At 42.1% G+C, this 19,840-nt stretch overlaps 1 protein-coding gene across 4 annotated transcripts in view; it reads left to right on the forward strand.

The window, feature by feature from the left end:
* Positions 1-19,840, forward strand: part of LOC117501603 (glutamate receptor ionotropic, kainate 5-like) — a 382,609-nt gene that overhangs the window by 285,310 nt on the left and 77,459 nt on the right. The window lies entirely within an intron of this gene.

Here is a 19,840-nt window from a genome sequence, read left to right on the forward strand (position 1 = left end):
TTGGAACCTAATAACACCTGTGAAGTAATTTACCAAACATTTTGTGGATGTTAGCGTGGTAATGTCACAGGCCCGTAGCTAGCTGCAAATTCTGTTTTGTTTGTGTGTAAATATAACCTCTGTGTTATATATTATGTAAAAGCTAGCAAAAAATAAACATTTCTAAAACTGAAAACACTTTTTGTAACCTGATAACACCTCTAGACTGATTTACAAGACATTTTGCAGACATTAATTTTGCTAACTCAAAGCTAACAGCCGCTCTTGTCAAAAACTCATAAACATAAATATTGTTTATGATGGATTGATTGATTGATAGAGGGGCTTTATTGAACATGTACACACCATGAGTAAGACAAAACAAAAAACTGTTTCGTTTACTTTTTAAAAAAGTGAGGCTTTTTAAAAAATATATAATTATTTTTCATCTTTCAGAAGTGTTGGTGCTGGCAAGGTGGGTTAGTGGTTAACACTGTTGTCTCACAGCAAGAAAGTTGAGGGATCGCTTCCCACCTGGGCCTTTTTGTGTGGAGTTTGTATGTTCTCTCCGTGTTTGTGTGGGTTTCCTCCGGGTGCTCTGGGTTCCTCCCACATTCAAAGAAATGCAGTTTAGGTGAACTGGTAACTTTAAATTGACCATAAGTGTGTGTGTCTGAATGTGCTTCTATGTCTATATACTCCCCTGCGACAGAATGGCATCCTGTCCAGGGTGTACAGCACCCTGTGACACTTGGTTGGATGAAGTGGGTGTAAAATTAATGAATGAATAAAAGAAGTGTTGGTAAGCAAAGACGGTTTTGGGAAGTGTACAGAATTTTAGAACATAAGGATTTTTTTTAGGAACGTGAACTTATAAAGAAGTAATTTTTTTTTGAAAACGGACTATAATCTTTGAAATTGAGGATTCCCCCTGTGGAGGCTCTTACAAGATTAAGAACATTTTTAACGTGTGCAGTGTACAGGTTTGTTTTTTGTGAAATGTGGTGGAGGAAGTACTCAGATCTTTTACTCCAGTGAAGGTATTAACTGTGGAAGTACTCTGAGGTAATAATAAATCCATTAGGCTTCTCCCTTGTTTTCACTCTGGGCCACCACAGCAGATCTGAGGTGGATCTGCATGTTGACTGACACATGTTTTACACCAGATGCTCTTCCTGATGTAACTCCACATATTGCAGAATGGGCAGAGGTGGGATTTGAACCAGGATCCTTCTGCACTAGAAACATGCACACTAATGAAAATTTTAAAAGTTAGACAACAACAAAATTATTAGTATCAGAATCAAGTCTGTGTGAACACAACAGAAATGCCTTGGGTACTGGGTGGCAAACACCCAGACAGACAACCCATCCTTCCCAGATCTCCAATGTAACCACCTATCTGCTGCAGCCAGGTGAATCTGGGGCATGTCCTTGAAAAGGTGATATGTGGGTGTGTCCTTGAACAGGTTAAACACAGGTGTGTCCTTTACTCAGTGAGATACTAGCCTAAGGGTCCTATCTCACTGGGCTGCGACAGCCTGCGAAGGGCAGTTGCAAGGAAATCTCTTGATTTTGCATTCTTGCCTTGCCTACTCGAAGAGGAGGAGAACGTTTCCACAAACGGCAGGAGAAGAAGAAAACTAGAAGGGTGGAAATGAGAGTGGGCACTTTGAATCTTGGTAGTATGACTGGTAAAGGGAGAGAGCTGGCTGATATGATGGAGAGGAAAAAGGTAGACACATTGTGTGTGCAAGAGACCAAGTGGAAGGGAAGTAAAAGCAGGAGCATCGGTTGTGTGTACAAGTTGTACCATGGTGAGGACAGGAAGAGAAATAGTGTTGGGGTCATTTAAAGGAAGAGTATGTTAAAAGTGTGTTGGAGGTTAAGCGAGTGTCTAACAGGGTGATGAGTGTGAAGTTGGAAATTGAAGGGGTGATGATGAATATCATCAGTGCATATGCCCCACAGGTAGGTTGTGAGATGAAGGAGAAAGAAGATTTCTGGAGTGTGTTAGATGAGGTGGTGGAGAGTGTGCCCAAGCATGAAAGAGTGGTGATAGGAGCGGACTTCAATGGGCATGTTGGTGAAGGGAACAGAGGTGATGAAAAAGTAATGGTATGATATATGGTATCAAGGATAGGAATGCGGAAGGACAGATGGTAGTTGATTTTGCAAAAAGGATGGAAATGGCTGTGGTGAATACCTACTTTAAGAAAAGGGAGGAGCACGGGACAACATATAAGAGTGGAGGAAGGTGCACACAGGTGGACTACATTCTTTATAGGAGATGCAAACTAAAAGAAATCAGAGACTGTAAGGTGGTGGCAGGAGAGTGTGTCGTTATACAGCATAGGATGGTTGTTTGTAGGATGACTTTAGAGGTAAAGAAGAAGAAGAGAGTGAGAGCTCAACAAAGGATCAGATGGTGGAAGCTGAAGGAGGAAGACTTGTGTGAAATTTAGCGAGCAGGTGAGAGAAACACTGGCTGGAGAGGAAGCAGTTTTGGACAACTGGAAAAGTACTGCAGATGTGGTGAGGGAGACAGCTAGGACAGTACTGGGTATGACATCTGGACAGTGGAAGGAAGACAAGGAGACTTGGTGGTGGAATGAAGAGGCCCAGGAAAGAGTAAGGAGAAAGTGGTTGGCGAAAAAGTTTTGGGATAGTCGGAGACATGAAGAAAGTAGACAGGAGTACAAGGAGATGCGGTGCAAGGTGAAAAGAGAAGTGGCAAAAGTGAAGGAAAAGGCATATTGTGAGCTGTACAAGAAGTTGAATAGTAAGGAAGGAGAAAAGGACTTGTACCGATTGGCTGGACAAAGGGACAGAGCTGGAAAGAATGTGCAGCGGGTTAGGTGGTAAAAGATGCACATGGTAATGTGCTGACAAGTGAGGAGTGTGTGCTGAGAAGGTGGAGGGAATATTTTGAAGAGCTGATGAATAAAGAAAATGAGCGAGGGAAAAGGCTGGATGATGTGGTGAGAGTAAATCAGGAAGTACAAGCGATTAGTAAGGAAGACGTGAGGGCTGCTATGAAGAGGATGAAGAGTGGAAAGGCAGTTGGTCCAGATGATATTCCAGTGGAGGCATGGAAATGTCTAGGAGAGATGGCAGTAGAGTTTGTAACCAGATTGTTCAATAAAATATTTAAAAGTCAGAGGATGCCTGAGGAGTGGAGACGAAGTGTGCTGGTTCCTGTTTTCAAGAACAAGGGTGATGTGCAGAGCTGCAGTAACTACAGAGGCATAAAGCTGATCAGCCACAGCATGAAGTTATGGGAAAGAGTAGTAGAAGCAATATGGTTTCACGCCGAGAAAGAGCACTACAGATGCAATGTTTGCTCAGAGAATACTGTTGGAGAAGTACAGAGAAGGCCAGAAAGAGTTATATTGTGTGTTTGTGGACTTAGAAAATGTTTATGATAGGGTGCCAAGAGAAGAGCTGTGGTATTGTATGAGGAAGTCTGGAGTAGCAGAGTATATGTTAGGGTAGTGCAGGACTTGTACAAGAATAGTGTGACAGTGGTGAGATACGCAGTTGGATTGACAGACTCATTCAAGGTGGAGGTGGGATTACACCAAGGATCAGCTCTGAGGCCTTTCTTGTTTGCAGTGGTGATGGACAGGTTGATGGATGGGATCAGACAGGAGTCCCCATGGACTAAAATGTTTACAGATGACATTGTGATCTGTAGTGAGAGTAGAGAGCAAGTTGAGTCTAGTCTGGAGAGGTGGAGATATGCTTTGGAGAGAAGGGGAATGAAAGTCAGTAGAAGCAAGACTGAGACGTGTGTGAATGGGAGGGATCCCAGTGGAATAGTGCAGTTACAAGGAGTAGAAGTGGTGAAAGTGAGTTTAAATATTTGGGGTCAGCTGTTCAAAGTAATGGAGAGTGTTGTAGAGAGGTGAAGAAGAGAGTGCAGGCAGGGTGGAGTGGATGGAGAAAGGTGGCAGGAGTGATTTGTGACCGAAGAATATCAGCAAAAGTTAAGGGGAAAGTTTACAAGACGATAGTGAGACCACCTATGTTGTATGACTTAGAGACGGTGACACTAACAAAAAGACAGGAGGTAGAGCTGGAGGTGGCAGAGCTGAAGATGTTGAGATTCTCTTTGGGAGTGACAAAAATGGACAAAATTAGGAATGAACATATCAGAGGGACAGCTCAGGTGGGACAGTTTGGAGACAAGGTCAGAGAGGCGAGATTGAGATGGTCTGGACATGTGCAGAGGAGGGACCCAGGGTATATAGGGAAAAGGATGGTGAGGATGGAGCCACCAGGCAGGAGGAGAAGAGGGAGGCCAAAGAGGAGGTTCATGGATGTGCTGAGGGAGGACATGCAGGTGGTTGGTGTGACAGAGGAAGATACAAAGGACAGGGTGAGATGGAAACGATTGATCTGCTGTAGCGACCCCTAACGGGAACAGCCAAAAGACAAAGAAGAAGAAGAAGCCTTGCCTACTCACAGGGTGTCAGCAGTGTCATGTCTGGATTTAGAATTTTTCAAAGTTGGCAAGGCAAGGGCCACACGCCACAATAGCAGAGATGATCAGAGAGGAACAGACACTTCTGGAGGTGGCCGGGCTGCTGCCAGCCTGGCCATAGTTGCAGTGGACATCAGGACTTCTGGATTTATGTATTTAATGTTTTTTTTTTTAATGAGGTGTACACTTCTGCAGGAGGGGTGTACAGCACTGTGTTACTTTAATTTTTTTATTTGGAGCACTATCTCTGTTCACCCCTCCCTCTCACTCTTTGTCTCTGTCTTTCCCCCTCTCTCTCCTCTCCCTTCTCTCTCTCTCTCTCTCTCTCTCTCTCTCTCTCTCTCTCTCTCTCTGAGGACGCACGGTGGGAGTTCTTTGATGTGCTCATTGTGAGGGACACATGATCAGGCAGGAAATATGACATCATGCTTTCATTAAACGACACACTGCTCATATCCAGCTCTCCCAAAGTGCACATACATGTTTTTAAACCAGGAAAATCTTTCTGTTAAATGCCGTGCCGTGGAAATGTGATGTCATATGTCCATCAGAGCCAAAACATATGAGGATAGAGGACGACCTATCTGTGCCAAATCAACGTGCAGATCCACATTAGATCTGCTGTGGACACCCGAGTGAAAAAAACAGGGGGACAGCCAATGGGACTTACAATGTGACAGCCGAGAGTGGGAGGACACAAATGTGAGGCTCACACGGGCAGCTCTTGATGTAGAACGGTTTTAATGAGGAAAGCGAGGGTCAGTACATGGATAGACAGTCCAAAAGGCTCAGCAGCAGTACAAGGATCATAAGGCTAGTCGTGGTCGGGTCAGGCAGGCAGGAGGTCGAAAACACGATGAAGCAGGCAATACTAGAAAACACAAGGTCAAGAGCTGGAAAGAAGGCACTGGGCGCATCAATCTGGCGAGGAACAAACACAGAAAGTGAGCATATATACCCCCAGAAGCCAATCAGCAAATCCAGGACAGGTGTGCAAGGAAGGAACCAGAAACAGGGCATGGCCAGAGACAGAGACAGCAACAGACACACCCCAACCAGAAAAGGAACACAAAGCAAAGCATACATGAACAAAAAGAAGATAACCAAACCCACCAAAAACAAAACAGAAAACCAACCCCACCGTCAATCCCTGACACAATGATATTGCCGAATAAATCGAATCAAAGAATGCACACCCCTGAAGTGCTGCTGGACATCACTGTCTCACAGAGAAAAGGCTGTTCCAGCGCGTGAATGATCACTGTGCATGTATCTCTGAGCCAATGTGACCCTTAACTGGAGTAAACGGGTATAGAAAATGGATGGATTGCATACTGGACATGGAAGATACAACAGTAGATCCAGCAGTGACATCATTCTGGAAATCGCTGAGTGTGCTGTGGGCTCTATTGTTATTTTAATTATTATTATTACTTCCACCAACAAAGTTGGACGGAAGTTATATGATCGCCTGCATTTGTTTGTTTGTTCATTTGTTGGTTAATTAACAGTCTCACAGGCACAGTTCTGCATCTATCGTTATAGAATTTGGACATACAGTTCAGATAATCCTAGAGTCGAATGAGTTCATTTTTCAATGTCATAACTGAAGTTTCAAGGTTAAGGTCATGCAAAAAGTGAAATTCACATAATCAGCCATAACGTCAGAACTACTCACCACAGAAATTTCCAGTTTGGCTCATATTGTTGTTCCTCATAGGGAGACACTTTCTAATTGATCTTGGCCTTCAACCTTGAGCTTCAAAAGTTTGGTCAAGGACAGAGTTGACCTGAAAAATTAATCTTCTTTATTTAAATCTGATGTGTGGAAGTGGGGTGTTTCATAGTGTGACATCAAAAGTAGCTACTCTGTAGGCAACGGTACTTGCACTCTCAGAGCGCAGGTCTAGTTTTATAATTAATTTTATTTTGTTATTATTAGGAACAGTGGGGCAATTTCCACAGTCTGTTCACATGGATAATAGCAGGATGATAAGAGCTGAACACTTTATGTGCAAGTGTGTCATTCATGGTCAGCTGCGAGTGGCCGCTTCAGTGAGAAACCAACTCACTCATTTGTGTATTTGGTCGCTAATTCACGTCTCCATCTGTTTTCCAACGGTCATGCCTAGTGAGATATGACCCTAAGTAACTGGGTTTTTTTACACAAAGTCATTCCAGTGGTACACAAGAATCCTCCAAAGAGACCTGGTACCAGTCATCACCTTCAATCACTGGTTAGAGTAAGTCTCACAACCAGACAGTAAAACAGGAAACATCACGACCCTAAAGACCTTTCATTCTCCTATAAAGACATCATCATCACCAAACACCTCTGACCTTTAACCTCAAGATTCTTGATTAATTGTATTTTGTACTAGTGTGTTGCCCATGGGGATCCACAGGCTCTACATTGGGTAGTGTTTATAAAATAGGTAGCTGACATTTTTCAAGAGAATGGCGTCTGTATCCAGAATGTTTTTCGAACCTTAGACCTCAACAATTTTTAGAAGAGGAACTCAACCCTTTTATTTCCTGTTAATTATGTAATTTTTTTCATGTTAACTTACTGTCTTAATGTATTTCTAAATTGTTTAGGTTGCTGTTATCATATACACATTATTATTATTATTATTATTATTATTATTATTATTATTATTGTTGTTGATGTTATTATTATTTAATTTATTCTTACTTCTATTTTGTTATTTGATTTTTAAATGGAGCACAATGGAAATAAGTGTTTTCACTATCTTATATTGTCCACATATTTTTAACGTGTTTACAATTATATTACATACTTACATTGAACTTACTCACTCTTTTAATATAAAGATGATTTACCGCCCCCTGCTGGAATGGCGTGTGACTCCAGAATATAGTTTGCAATGTCTGTTGTTCAGTGTCATTAGCTAATATCCGTAGTTTCTGTAAAAGCATTAGTTCTATCTATCTAAGTATTAGTTCTGTTGTGGCAGTGTTCATTCTTGACCCAAAATACATAAGCATACCAAACAGTAAATGTCACCTGTCCACAGTTTCTCCGTGATCAAAGCCATACACACGCATGCAGGCATGCATGCACAGCTTTTTGGCTTGTCCACATTCTGCCATAAGCAGGTGCTTCTAATTTTAGACATGCAGGAACAGAGTCAGTGGTGGAAGACATCAAACGTCGTACACATTTTACTCATAGTACTGACAACATGAGACTTAACTAAACTGACAAAACCAATTGAACTACAAAAAGACAATAAATAACACTAACAACACTGTTAAACTAGCGTGAACCACAATAACAACATTTCAAACCCCAAACTCCCATGGTGCATTGCAGTACAATGTTCATTGTTTATTGGTTAACAAATTGTCAATTTCTCCAAAAAATATTAGTCCTATCACCTTTCTGTTTTTGCAGCATTCATCCTTTACCCAAAATGCATAAGCACCAAATGGCAAATGACAACTCTCCCCAGTTTCGGCGTGATCAAAGCCATACACACGTACATACCCACGCATGCATGCACGCACGCACACAGAGGCCACTTGGCTATTATAATATAGATTGTTAATTTGAAACTACAATGTTAAGAAAAAATAGTCAAGTAAATTACAAATACCTCAAATTGATTCTTAAATACAGTAATTAGTTATATGCCTGCCGCTGTAATCAGACTCTCCTCATTCTGTCTCCCAGCCATTGCCTGTAGGTGGCGCTCTGCCTGCTGGAGGTTTGAGAGGCTGAAGTTGTCTGTGAGTCTGCAGAAGCTGATGAAAGAGGCTGAAATTCGTTTAAGTGTCTACTCGTTTATTAATTAAGATTTAATTAAGGATCAGAGAAGCGTCTGGGATCCAGATAACGGCTCGGCTGTGGATCAGCTCTCTGTTGAATTTAACCTTAATGAGATTATCTTTCAATTTTAATTAAATCTGCCATGTTTACTTGCCAAGGTTAAACTTCAAACTCTTAATAAAAATGTCAAACTTCTGCTGCTGAAAATGCATTGAACACACACGTACACAAAAATTTAAAATCTCAGTGCAAAACAAATTAAGCATCTTTGATCTTCTGATAAAGTTTCATGAAGATCTCGTGGGGAGTAAGAAAAACAGTGATTAAGAAAAAAAAAAACAGTCCGATGTTCCTTCATTAAAAAAAGAAAGAAAACCAGAATGAAACCAGATTTGGATCCATACCTGCATTTATTTTGTTTTCCCTCCACATACATTAAGTTTCATGCAGACAAAAGATGACCTGCTTTCAGTCAGTAAAATTAGAACCGAGTACGGAGAAATTAAGATCACATGATGATCGTATCGCACAAAAAAACCTTCAGTTCCAATGTTCCAGCAAACATGATTATAATGAGAACACGAACAAAGCAGCGTTTAGTTTCACTGAGCAGAATGAGATTCTGATGAAAACTGCAGACATCTGCAGTACTGCAGCAAAAAAAAGCAACCAGCCAACAAACGTGTGTGACACAAAGAACACGTTTAGTTTCTGCATCATGCAGCTTTTATCAGAGCTCTCAAACAAAAAATGTCCAGCCCATAGTGACCTACGCTGTCCGAGGTCAAGATCAAACTTCAAGCAGTATTTCAGTCACATTTGACAGCAGCCTCTAGTGGCCAGATTAGGAGGCTGACTGTTCCTCATCTGGATCTTTCAGAACCCTAAATTTCAGGTCTGAATGTGCAGATATTCCAGAGTTACTGCAGGAAATTTTGTGGAGCCACTGACTGGTTCGATGCTTGTCCTGCTAATCACACAGATGCCCCAGACCCCTTCAAAGATGATGGTGAATGCCAGGTGAGCACTTTCTGTGAAAGTGGTTTTTAAAAAATATTCTTAATATATTTTCCAGGTTTTTGGTTCCTCTAAATGTTTTAGCATCAATTCTTGACATCAAATTTTCAGCCATTTTTGTAAAACCCCTTTGTGAGTGTGTCATCTTTAAAGCAAAGATCACCATCCCATCAGGCTCAACCCCAAAGGTAAATTTAAAATGGTGATCCTCCCCCCTGTGACAGGAATCTTCTTTTGGCGTTTGCATATGTGACAGCATTCCCATTTGTGTCGAGGGAAGCGCTGATGCTTCCTGTCGGCAATGGGAATCTTCTGTCTTTGTGCACATGACAGCGTTGCTATTTATGTTGAGGGACACGCCAATGCTTCCTGTCGGTAACGGGAATCTTCTGTCTTTGTGCACATGACAGCGTTCCCATTTGTTTTGAAGGAAATGCTGATGCTGTTTTTCAGTAACGGGAAACTTCTGTCTTTGTGCACATGACAGCGTTCCCGTTTGTGTCAAGGGAAGCGCTGAAGCTTCCTGTCGGTAATGGGAATCTTCTGTCTTTGTGCACGTGACAGCATTCTGGTTTGTGTTGAGGGAAGCGCTGATGCTTCCTCTTGGTAACGGGAAACTTCTGTCTTTGTGAACATGACAGAATTCCCGTTTGTGTCTAGGGAAATGCTGATGCTTCCTGTCACTAACGGGAATCTTATGCCTTTGTGCACATGACAGCATTCCCGTTTGTGTTGAGGGAAGCGCTGATGCTTCCTGTCGGTAACAGGAATCTTCTGTCTTTGTACATGTAACAGCGTTCCCATTTCTGTAAAGGGAAATACTGATGCTTCCTGTCGGTAACAGGAATCTTCTATGTGTATGTGACAGCATTCCCGTTTCTGTAAAGGGAAGCACTGATGCGTCCTGTCGGTGACAGGAATCTTCTGTCTTTGTGCATGTGACAGCATTCCCGTTTGTGTCGAGGGAAGTACTGATGCTTCCTGTCGGTGACGGGAATCTTCTGTCTTTGTGCACATGACAGCGTTCCCATTTGTGTTGAGGGAAACGCCGATGCTTCCTGTCGGTAACGGGAATCTTCTGTCTTTGTGCACATGACAGCGTTCCCATTTGTGTTGAGGGAAATGCTGATGCTTCTTTTTGGTAATGGGAAATGTCTGTGCACGTGACAGCATTCCTGTTTGTGTTGAGGGAAACACTGATGCTTCCTATCAGTAACCGGAAACTTCTGTCTTTGTGCACATGACAGCATTCCCGTTTGTGTCGAGGGAAATGCTGATGCTTCCTGTCAGTAACGGGAATCTTATGTCTTTGTGCACATGACAGCATCCCGTTTGTGTCGAGGGAAGTGCTGATGCTTCCTGTCGGTAACAGGAATCTTCTGTCTTTATGCATGTGACAGCATTCCTGTTCATGTTGAGGGAAATGCTGATGCTTCTTTTCGGTAACAGGAACCTTCTGTCTTTGTGTATGTGACAGCATTCCCGTTTCTGTCAAGGGAAGCACTGATGCTCCCTGTCGGTGACGGGAATCTTCTGTCTTTGTGCATGTGACAGCATTCCCATTTCTGTCAAGGGAAGCACAGATGCTCCCTGTTGGTGACGGGAATCTTCTGTCTTTGTGCATGTGACAGAGTTCCCGTTTGTGTTGAGGGAAACGCTTTTGCTCCCTGTCGGTAACAGGACTCTTCTGTCTTTGTGCATGTGACAGCGTTCCCGTTTGTGTCGAGGGAAGCGCTGATGCTTCTAGGTGGTTATGGGAGTGTGCAGCCTAAATGCGTGTTTTTGAAACGTAAACAGTGTGAATGTGTTCATTCAAACACAGGACAAATGCTCCTATGTGCTGTTTTTGGGCTCATGCTGACAACTTGCAGCAATTCAGTGTTAACTTGAAATTCGTCCAAGAATGACGAGTCAAACAATGCTGAGCGTACAATAAAAATCAGTATTTCATTAAAACACAGAATCTCTGAAAACACAAGCAATAAAGGTGCTGCCTTCAACTGTGTCTGAAACCTGACATTGGCATTAACGTGTAGCAGAAGATTCCTGGTTTCCTGTCACCTTAATGTGCCAAAATGTCCTTCAGAAGAGACAATGGTCATTGTCTCCATTAACTTGCACTAATGGAAGGTGATTATTATTATTATTTTTTTTTTTTTGTATCATACCTTCCAGGCAGGCGTGTGGTCCTGTCTTTTCTGGGGTCTTGTGTTGTAGAATTCCTGTGTGATGGCTGTCAGTGCTCCACTCTTACTGCAGTGAGAGTGGAGCCTCACCAGGTGGTAACACCTCAGGGTCGGATGGACTTCTTCAGCGTTCTCCTGTATTTTGTTTGTGATAGAATCTCAATGCCAGTTTTTCGCTTCAGGCTGAAGCCAAACACAGGCACATAGAGGCAAAGATGTAAAATAAAAGTTTTTTGTTTTACCAGTTGTAGTGAAGAGTCCAAACAGAGTCTAAAATACACCGAGAATAGAGCAGGGTAGGTGTATACTAGGGGTGTCACAATACGCGACATTTGGGTGCACAGAAGTGTACACCATACTTTTCTGCATAGTATGATTGTACCCATGTGCACCTTTGTTTCCAGTCACCAACCTTTCAGTGGCTCCTGTCCCTGTTGTCTCTTGCTGTGTGCGGGAGGTGGGGGGGCAGCACCCCTCAGCCTGCTCTCTGTGCATCTGAACAAAGGAAACACCAAACCAGCCAGCTGAAGCGAGCGACTGCAGTATTCCACCAAGAAGCTTTAGAAGCACAAATGGAATTGGTTAACTTACTTTTTCTAGTGAAATATGACTCTAAAAGTGAAAGCGTACCAAACTGCACTTAGGTTGAATCACTCTCCCCATCCGAAAAAAGTCTGCTGCAACTCCACTAACTCATGACAAAAATTTGCAGTTTTATATGAATTAGTGTAAAATTTTACAGAAGAGATGGTTGCTGAATAATGATACTGCACACAGTTTCAAATCTGTACAGCGTGAGGTTTTATAAGATGCCATCATTTGCGCAAAAATCAAGCAAACTTAAAATGGACAAAATATTTAAGTTGGTCTGGCTTTACATAAAACCAAACTAACAAAAAACCAAACAAAACACAACGAGCTGCACAGTAAATTCATCCCAATGCAAATGACAAGAGATGTAATTCATAAACTTCGCCTTCTTTCAGCTGTTCCCATTAGGGGTCGCCACAGCAGATCAATCATTTCCATCTCACCCTGTCCTCGTGTCTTCCTCTGTATCACAAACCACCTGCATGTCCTCCCTCATCACATTCATAAACCTCCTCTTTGGCCTCCTTCTTCTCCTCTTGTGTGGTGGCTCCATCCTCAGCATCCTTCTCCCTATATACCCTGGGTCCCTCATCTGCACATGTCCAAACCCTCTCAATCTCACCTCTCTGACTTTGTCTCCAAACCATCCCACCTGAGCTGTCCTTCTGATATGTTCATTCCTAATCCTGTCCAACCGCATCACTCCTAAGGAGAATCGCAACATCTTCAACTCTGCCACATCCAGCTCTGCCTCCTGTATTTTTGGTAGTGTCACCGTCTCTACACCGTACAACACAGCTGGTCTCACTACTGTCTTGCAAACTTTCTCCTTCACTCTTGCTGATATTCTTCGGTCACAAATCACTCCTGCCACCTTTCTCCACCCACTCCACCCTGCCTGCACTCTCTTCTTCACCTCTGTACCACATTCTCCATTACTTTGGACAGTTGACCCCATCTCAACTCATGTTGACCCCATGTCAACTCATGTTGACTCATCTACTTTTACAACTTCAACTTCTTGTAACCACACTATTGCACTGGGCTCCCACTCATTCACACACATGTACTCAGTCTTGCTCCTACTGACTTTCATTCCTCTTCTCTCCATAGTGTATCTCCACATCTCCAAGCTAGACTCAACCTGCTCTCTACTCTCACTACAGATACCAATGCCATAGGACATGGATACTTCTGTCTGATCTCATCTGTCAATCTGTCCATCACCATTGCAAACAACAAAGGAGTCAGAGCTGGTCCTTGGTCTAATCCCACCTCCACCTTGGATGAGTCTGACATTCCTATTGCACATCTCATTGCTCTCACACTATCCTTGTACATATCCCAGACTACCCTCACATACTTCTCTGCTTTTCTAGACTTCCTCGTGCAATACCACAACTCTTCTCTTGGCACCCTGTCATAAAGTGACCCCTCATTGGGAGTAGCCATTAGAACAAGAAGACATTACTGCAGCTCTGCACATCACACATTGTTCTTAAAAATAGGAACCAGCACACTTCGTCTCCACTCCTCAGGCATCCTCTCACTTTCCAAGATTTAATTAAACAATCTGGTTGGAAACTCCACTGCCATCTCTCACAGACTTTGCATGTCTCCACTGGAATGTCATCTGGACCAACTGCCTTTCCACTCTTCATCCTCTTCATAGCTGCCCCCACTTCATCCTTACTAATTTCTTGCACTTCCTGATTTACTCTCACTACATCACCCAGCCTTTTTCTCTCTCATTTTCTTCATTCATCAGCTCCTCAAAATATTCACTCCATCTTCTCAACACACTATCCTTGCTTGTCAGCACATTACCATCTGCATCCTTTACCATCATAACCTGCTGCACATCCTTTCCAGCTCTGTCCATTTGTCTGGCCAATTGGTACAGGTCCTTTTCTCCTTCATTACTGTTCAACGTCTTCTCCAGCTCACAATATTCCTTTTCCTTAGCTTTGCCACTTCTCTTTTCACCTTAAGCCACACCTCCTTGTACTCCTGTATGTTCTCTTCATCTCTCTGACTATCCCAATTATTTTTTGCCAACTCCTCTTCCTTATGCTTTCCTAAACATCTTCGTTCCACCACGACCACGTTTCCTTGTCTTGCTTCCATTGTCCATATGTCACACCCAGTACTGTCCTAGCTGTCTCCTTCACCACATGTGCAGTACTTTTCCAATTGTACTAAATTTCTTCCCCTCTATCCACTGCTTGTCTCACCTGCTCACTGAATTTCATGCAACACTCTTCCTCCTTCAGCTTTCACCATCTGATCCTTTGTTGAGCTCTGACTCTCTTCCTCTTCTTCACCTCTAAAATCATCCTACAAACCACCTTCCTATGCTATCTAACTACACTCTCTCCTGCCACGTTAGTCTCGAATTTTTTTAGCTTGCATCTCCTACAAAGAATGCAGTCCACCTGGTTGCACCTTCCTACGCTCTTATATGTCACCCTGTGCTCCTCCCTTTTCTTAAAGTAGGTATTCACCACAGCCATTTCCATCCTTTTTACAAAATCAACTACCACCTGTCCTTCCCCATTCCTGTCCTTGATACCATATTTACTCAATACTTGCTCACCACCTCTGTTCCCTTCACAAACATTCCCATTGAAGTCCACTCCTATCACCACTCCATCATGTTTGGGCACGCTCTCCACCACCTCATATAACTCACTCCAGAAATCTTCTTTCTCCTTGGTCTCGCAACATACCTGTGGGGCATATGCACTGATGAGATTCATTCATCACCCCTTCTACAACCCCTGGCAAAAATTATGGAATCACCGGCCTCGGAGGATGTTCATTCAGTTGTTTAATTTTGTAGAAAAAAAAGCAGATCACAGACATGACACAAAACTAAAGTCATTTCAAATGGCAACTTTCTGGCTTTAAGAAACACTATAAGAAATCAAGAAAAAAAATTGTGGCAGTCAGTCACGGTTACTTTTTTAGACCAAGCAGAGGGAAAAAAATATGGAATCACTCAATTCTGAGGAAAAAATTATGGAATCACCCTGTAAATTTTCATCCCCAAAACTAACACCTACATCAAATCAGATCTGCTCATTAGTCTGCATCTAAAAAGGAGTGATCACACCTTGGAGAGCTGTTGCACCAAGTGGACTGACATGAATCATGGCTCCAACACGAGAGATGTCAGTTGAAACAAAGGAGAGGATTATCAAACTCTTAAAAGAGGGTAAATCATCACGCAATGTTGCAAAAGATGTTGGTTGTTCACAGTCAGCTGTGTCTAAACTCTGGACCAAGTACAAACAACATGGGAAGGTTGTTAAAGGCAAACATACTGGTAGACCAAGGAAGACATCAAAGAGTCAAGACAGAAAACTTAAAGCAATATGTCTCAAAAATCGAAAATGCACAACAAAACAAATGAGGAACGAATGGGAGGAAACTGGAGTCAATGTCTCTGACCGAACTGTAAGAAACTGCCTAAAGGAAATGGGATTTACATACAGAAAAGCTAAACGAAAGCCATCATTAACACCTAAACAGAAAAAAACAAGGTTACAATGGGCTAAGGAAAAGCAATCGTGGACTGTGGATGACTGTATGAAAGTCATATTCAGTGATGAATCTCGAATCTGCATTGGGCAAGGTGATGATGCTGGAACTTTTGTTTGGTGCCGTTCCAATGAGATTTATAAAGATGACTGCCTGAAGAGAACATGTAAATTTCAACATTCATTGATGATATGGGGCTGCATGTCAGGTAAAGGCACTGGGGAGATGGCTGTCATTACATCATCAATAAATGCACAAGTTTACGTTGATATTTTGGACACTTTTCTTATCCCATCAATTGAAAGGATGTTTGGGGATGATGAAATCATTTTTCAAGATGATAATGCATCTTGCCATAGAGCAAAAACTGAAAACATTCCTTGCAAAAAGACACATAGGGTCAATGTCATGGCCTGCAAATAGTCCGGATCTTAATCCAATTGAAAATCTTTGGTGGAAGTTGAAGAAAATGGTCCATGACAAGGCTCCAACCTGCCAAGCTGATCTGGCAACAGCAATCAGAGAAAGTTGGAGCCAGATTGATGAAGAGTACTGTTTGTCACTCATTAAGTCCATGCCTCAGAGACTGCAAGCTGTTATAAAAGCCAGAGGTGGTGCAACAAAATACTAGTGATGTGTTGGAGCGTTCTTTTGTTTTTCATGATTCCATAATTTTTTCCTCAGAATTGAGTGATTCCATATTTTTTTCCTCTGCTTGGTCTAAAAAAGTAACCGTTACTGACTGCCACAATTTTTTTTCCTGATTTCTTATAGTGTTTCTTAAAGCCAGAAAGTTGCCATTTGAAATGACTTTAGTTTTGTGTCATGTCTGTGATCTGCTTTTTTTCTACAAAATTAAACAACTGAATGAACATCCTCCGAGGCAGGTGATTGTCCATCCAAATTGGAAGTCCCAAAAACCAGTTTTATTTGTTATTATCTATCGTCCACCTGGTCGTTACTGTGAGTTTCTCTGTGAATTTTCAGACCTTTTGTCTGACTTAGTGCTTAGCTCAGATAAGATAATTATAGTGGGCGATTTTAACATCCACACAGATGCTGAGAATGACAGCCTCAACACTGCATTTAATCTATTATTAGACTCTATTGGCTTTGCTCAAAAAGTAAATGAGTCCACCCACCACTTTAATCATATCTTAGATCTTGTTCTGACTTATGGTATGGAAATAGAAGACTTAACAGTATTCCCTGAAAACTCCCTTCTGTCTGATCATTTCTTAATAACATTTACATTTACTCTGATGGACTACCCAGCAGTGGGGAATAAGATTCATTACACTAGAAGTCTTTCAGAAAGCGCTGTAACTAGGTTTAAGGATATGATTCCTTCTTTATGTTCTCTAATGCCATATACCAACACAGTGCAGAGTAGCTACCTAAACTCTGTAAGTGAGATAGAGTATCTCGTCAATAGTTTTAAATCCTCATTGAAGACAACTTTGGATGCTGTAGCTACCACAAACCCACAAACTCGCAGCTTAAAGCAGATAACCCGTAAGCTGGAGAGGAAATGGCGTCTCACTAATTTAGAAGATCTTCATTTAGCCTGGAAAAAGAGTCTGTTGCTCTATAAAAAAAAGCCCTCCGTAAAGCTAGGACATCTTTCTACTCATCACTAATTGAAGAAAATAAGAACAACCCCAGGTTTCTTTTCAGCACTGTAGCCAGGCTGACAAAGAGTCAGAGCTCTATTGAGCTGAGTATTCCATTAACTTTAACTAGTAATGACTTCATGACTTTCTTTGCTAACAAAATTTTAACTATTAGAGAAAAAATTACTCATAACCATCCCAAAGACGTATCGTTATCTTTGGCTGCTTTCAGTGATGCCGGTATTTGGTTAGACTCTTTCTCTCCGATTGTTCTGTCTGAGTTATTTTCATTAGTTACTTCATCCAAACCATCAACATGTTTATTAGACCCCATTCCTACCAGGCTGCTCAAGGAAGCCCTACCATTATTTAATGCTTCGATCTTAAATATGATCAATCTATCTTTGTTAGTTGGCTATGTACCACAGGCTTTTAAGGTGGCAGTAATTAAACCATTACTTAAAAAGCCATCACTTGACCCAGCTATCTTAGCTAATTATAGGCCAATCTCCAACCTTCCTTTTCTCTCAAAAATTCTTGAAAGGGTAGTTGTAAAACAGCTAACTGATCATCTGCAGAGGAATGGTCTATTTGAAGAGTTTCAGTCAGGTTTTAGAATTCATCATAGTACAGAAACAGCATTAGTGAAGGTTACAAATGATCTTCTTATGGCCTCGGACACACACCAATTAGCTAAACTGCAGGATTGTCTTACAGACATAAAGACATGGATGACCTCTAATTTCCTGCTTTTAAACTCAGATAAAACTGAAGTTATTGTACTTGGCCCCACAAATCTTAGAAACATGGTGTCTAACCAGATCCTTACTCTGGATGGCATTACCCTGACCTCTAGTAATACTCTGAGAAATCTTGGAGTCATTTTTGATCAGGATATGTCATTCAAAGCGCATATTAAACAAATATGTAGGACTGCTTTTTTGCATTTACGCAATATCTCTAAAATCAGAAAGGTCTTGTCTCAGAGTGATGCTGAAAAACTAATTCATGCATTTATTTCCTCTAGGCTGGACTATTGTAATTAATTATTATCAGGTTGTCCTAAAAGTTCCCTGAAAAGCCTTCAGTTAATTCAAAATGCTGCAGCTAGAGTACTGACGGGGACTAGAAGGAGAGAGCATATCTCACCCATATTGGCCTCTCTTCATTGGCTTCCTGTTAATTCTAGAATAGAATTTAAAATTCTTCTTCTTACTTATAAGGTTTTGAATAATCAGGTCCCATCTTATCTTAGGGACCTCGTAGTACCATATCACCCCAACGGAGCGCTTCGCTCTCAGACTGCAGGCTTACTTGTAGTTCCTAGGGTTTGTAAGAGTAGAATGGGAGGCAGAGCCTTCAGCTTTCAGGCTCCTCTCCTGTGGAACCAGCTCCCAATTCAGATCAGGGAGACAGACACCCTCTCTACTTTTAAGATTAGGCTTAAAACTTTCCTTTTTGCTAAAAGCTTATAGTTAGGGCTGGATCAGGTGACCCTGAACCATCCCTTAGTTATGCTGCTATAGACGTAGACTGCTGGGGGGTTCCCATGATGCACTGTTTCTTTCTCTTTTTGCTCTGTATGCACCACTCTGCATTTAATCATTAGTGATCGATCTCTGCTCCCCTCCACAGCATGTCTTTTTCCTGGTTCTCTCCCTCAGCCCCAACCAGTCCCAGCAGAAGACTGCCCCTCCCTGAGCCTGGTTCTGCTGGAGGTTTCTTCCTGTTAAAAGGGAGTTTTTCCTTCCCACTGTAGCCAAGTGCTTGCTCACAGGGGGTCGTTTTGACCGTTGGGGTTTTACATAATTATTGTATGGCCTTGCCTTACAATATAAAGCGCCTTGGGGCAACTGTTTGTTGTGATTTGGCGCTATATAAAAAAATTGATTGATTGATTGATTGATTGATTCCATAATTTTTGCCAGGGGTTGTATTTACAACGTCATACTCTTCACCCTGTCAGACACTTGCTTAACCTCCAACAGACTCTTAACATACTATTCCTTTAAATTGACCCCAACACCATTTCTGTTCCTATCCTCACCATGATACAGTAACTTGAACCTACTGCCCATGCTCCTGGCCTTAGTTCCCTTCCACTCAGTCTCTTGCACACAAAATATGTGTCCCGTTCTTCTCTCCATCATATCAACCAGCTCTCTCCCTTTACCAGTCACACTGCCAATATCCCAGACTCTCACTTTTTAGTTTTCCTCTTCCCCCGTTGTCTCTGGGCACGTTCTCCTCCTGTTCTTCATCTTCACCTAGCAGTAGCCCAGTCTCTACCTGCATCTCTACCTCCACCAGCACTGGTGGCTGTCGTTGTTAAGCCTGACCTCGACCGATTCGGTATGGAAATTTGATTTGTACTACATGGTTGTGTTGGCTTGTTTTACACCGGATGCCCTTCCTGATGCAACCCTACTCATTTATCGGGCTTCTACCAGCACTCAGAGTGCACTGGCTGTACACCCTACACAGGAAATTTTGCTGCGTAAAATTTACTCTGCTGGTATTGCATTTGATCCCAGTCTAAATAGAGTAAATTACACTCTATCATAAAGTGAATCAGCTCAATAGTTGTTACAGACTGAACATTGGTCTGTGCATGTGTCATGCTGGAGCCCAG

Source organism: Thalassophryne amazonica, chromosome 20 (assembly GCF_902500255.1).
Source record: "Thalassophryne amazonica chromosome 20, fThaAma1.1, whole genome shotgun sequence".
In the NCBI taxonomy this organism is placed as follows: Eukaryota; Metazoa; Chordata; class Actinopteri; order Batrachoidiformes; family Batrachoididae; genus Thalassophryne; species Thalassophryne amazonica.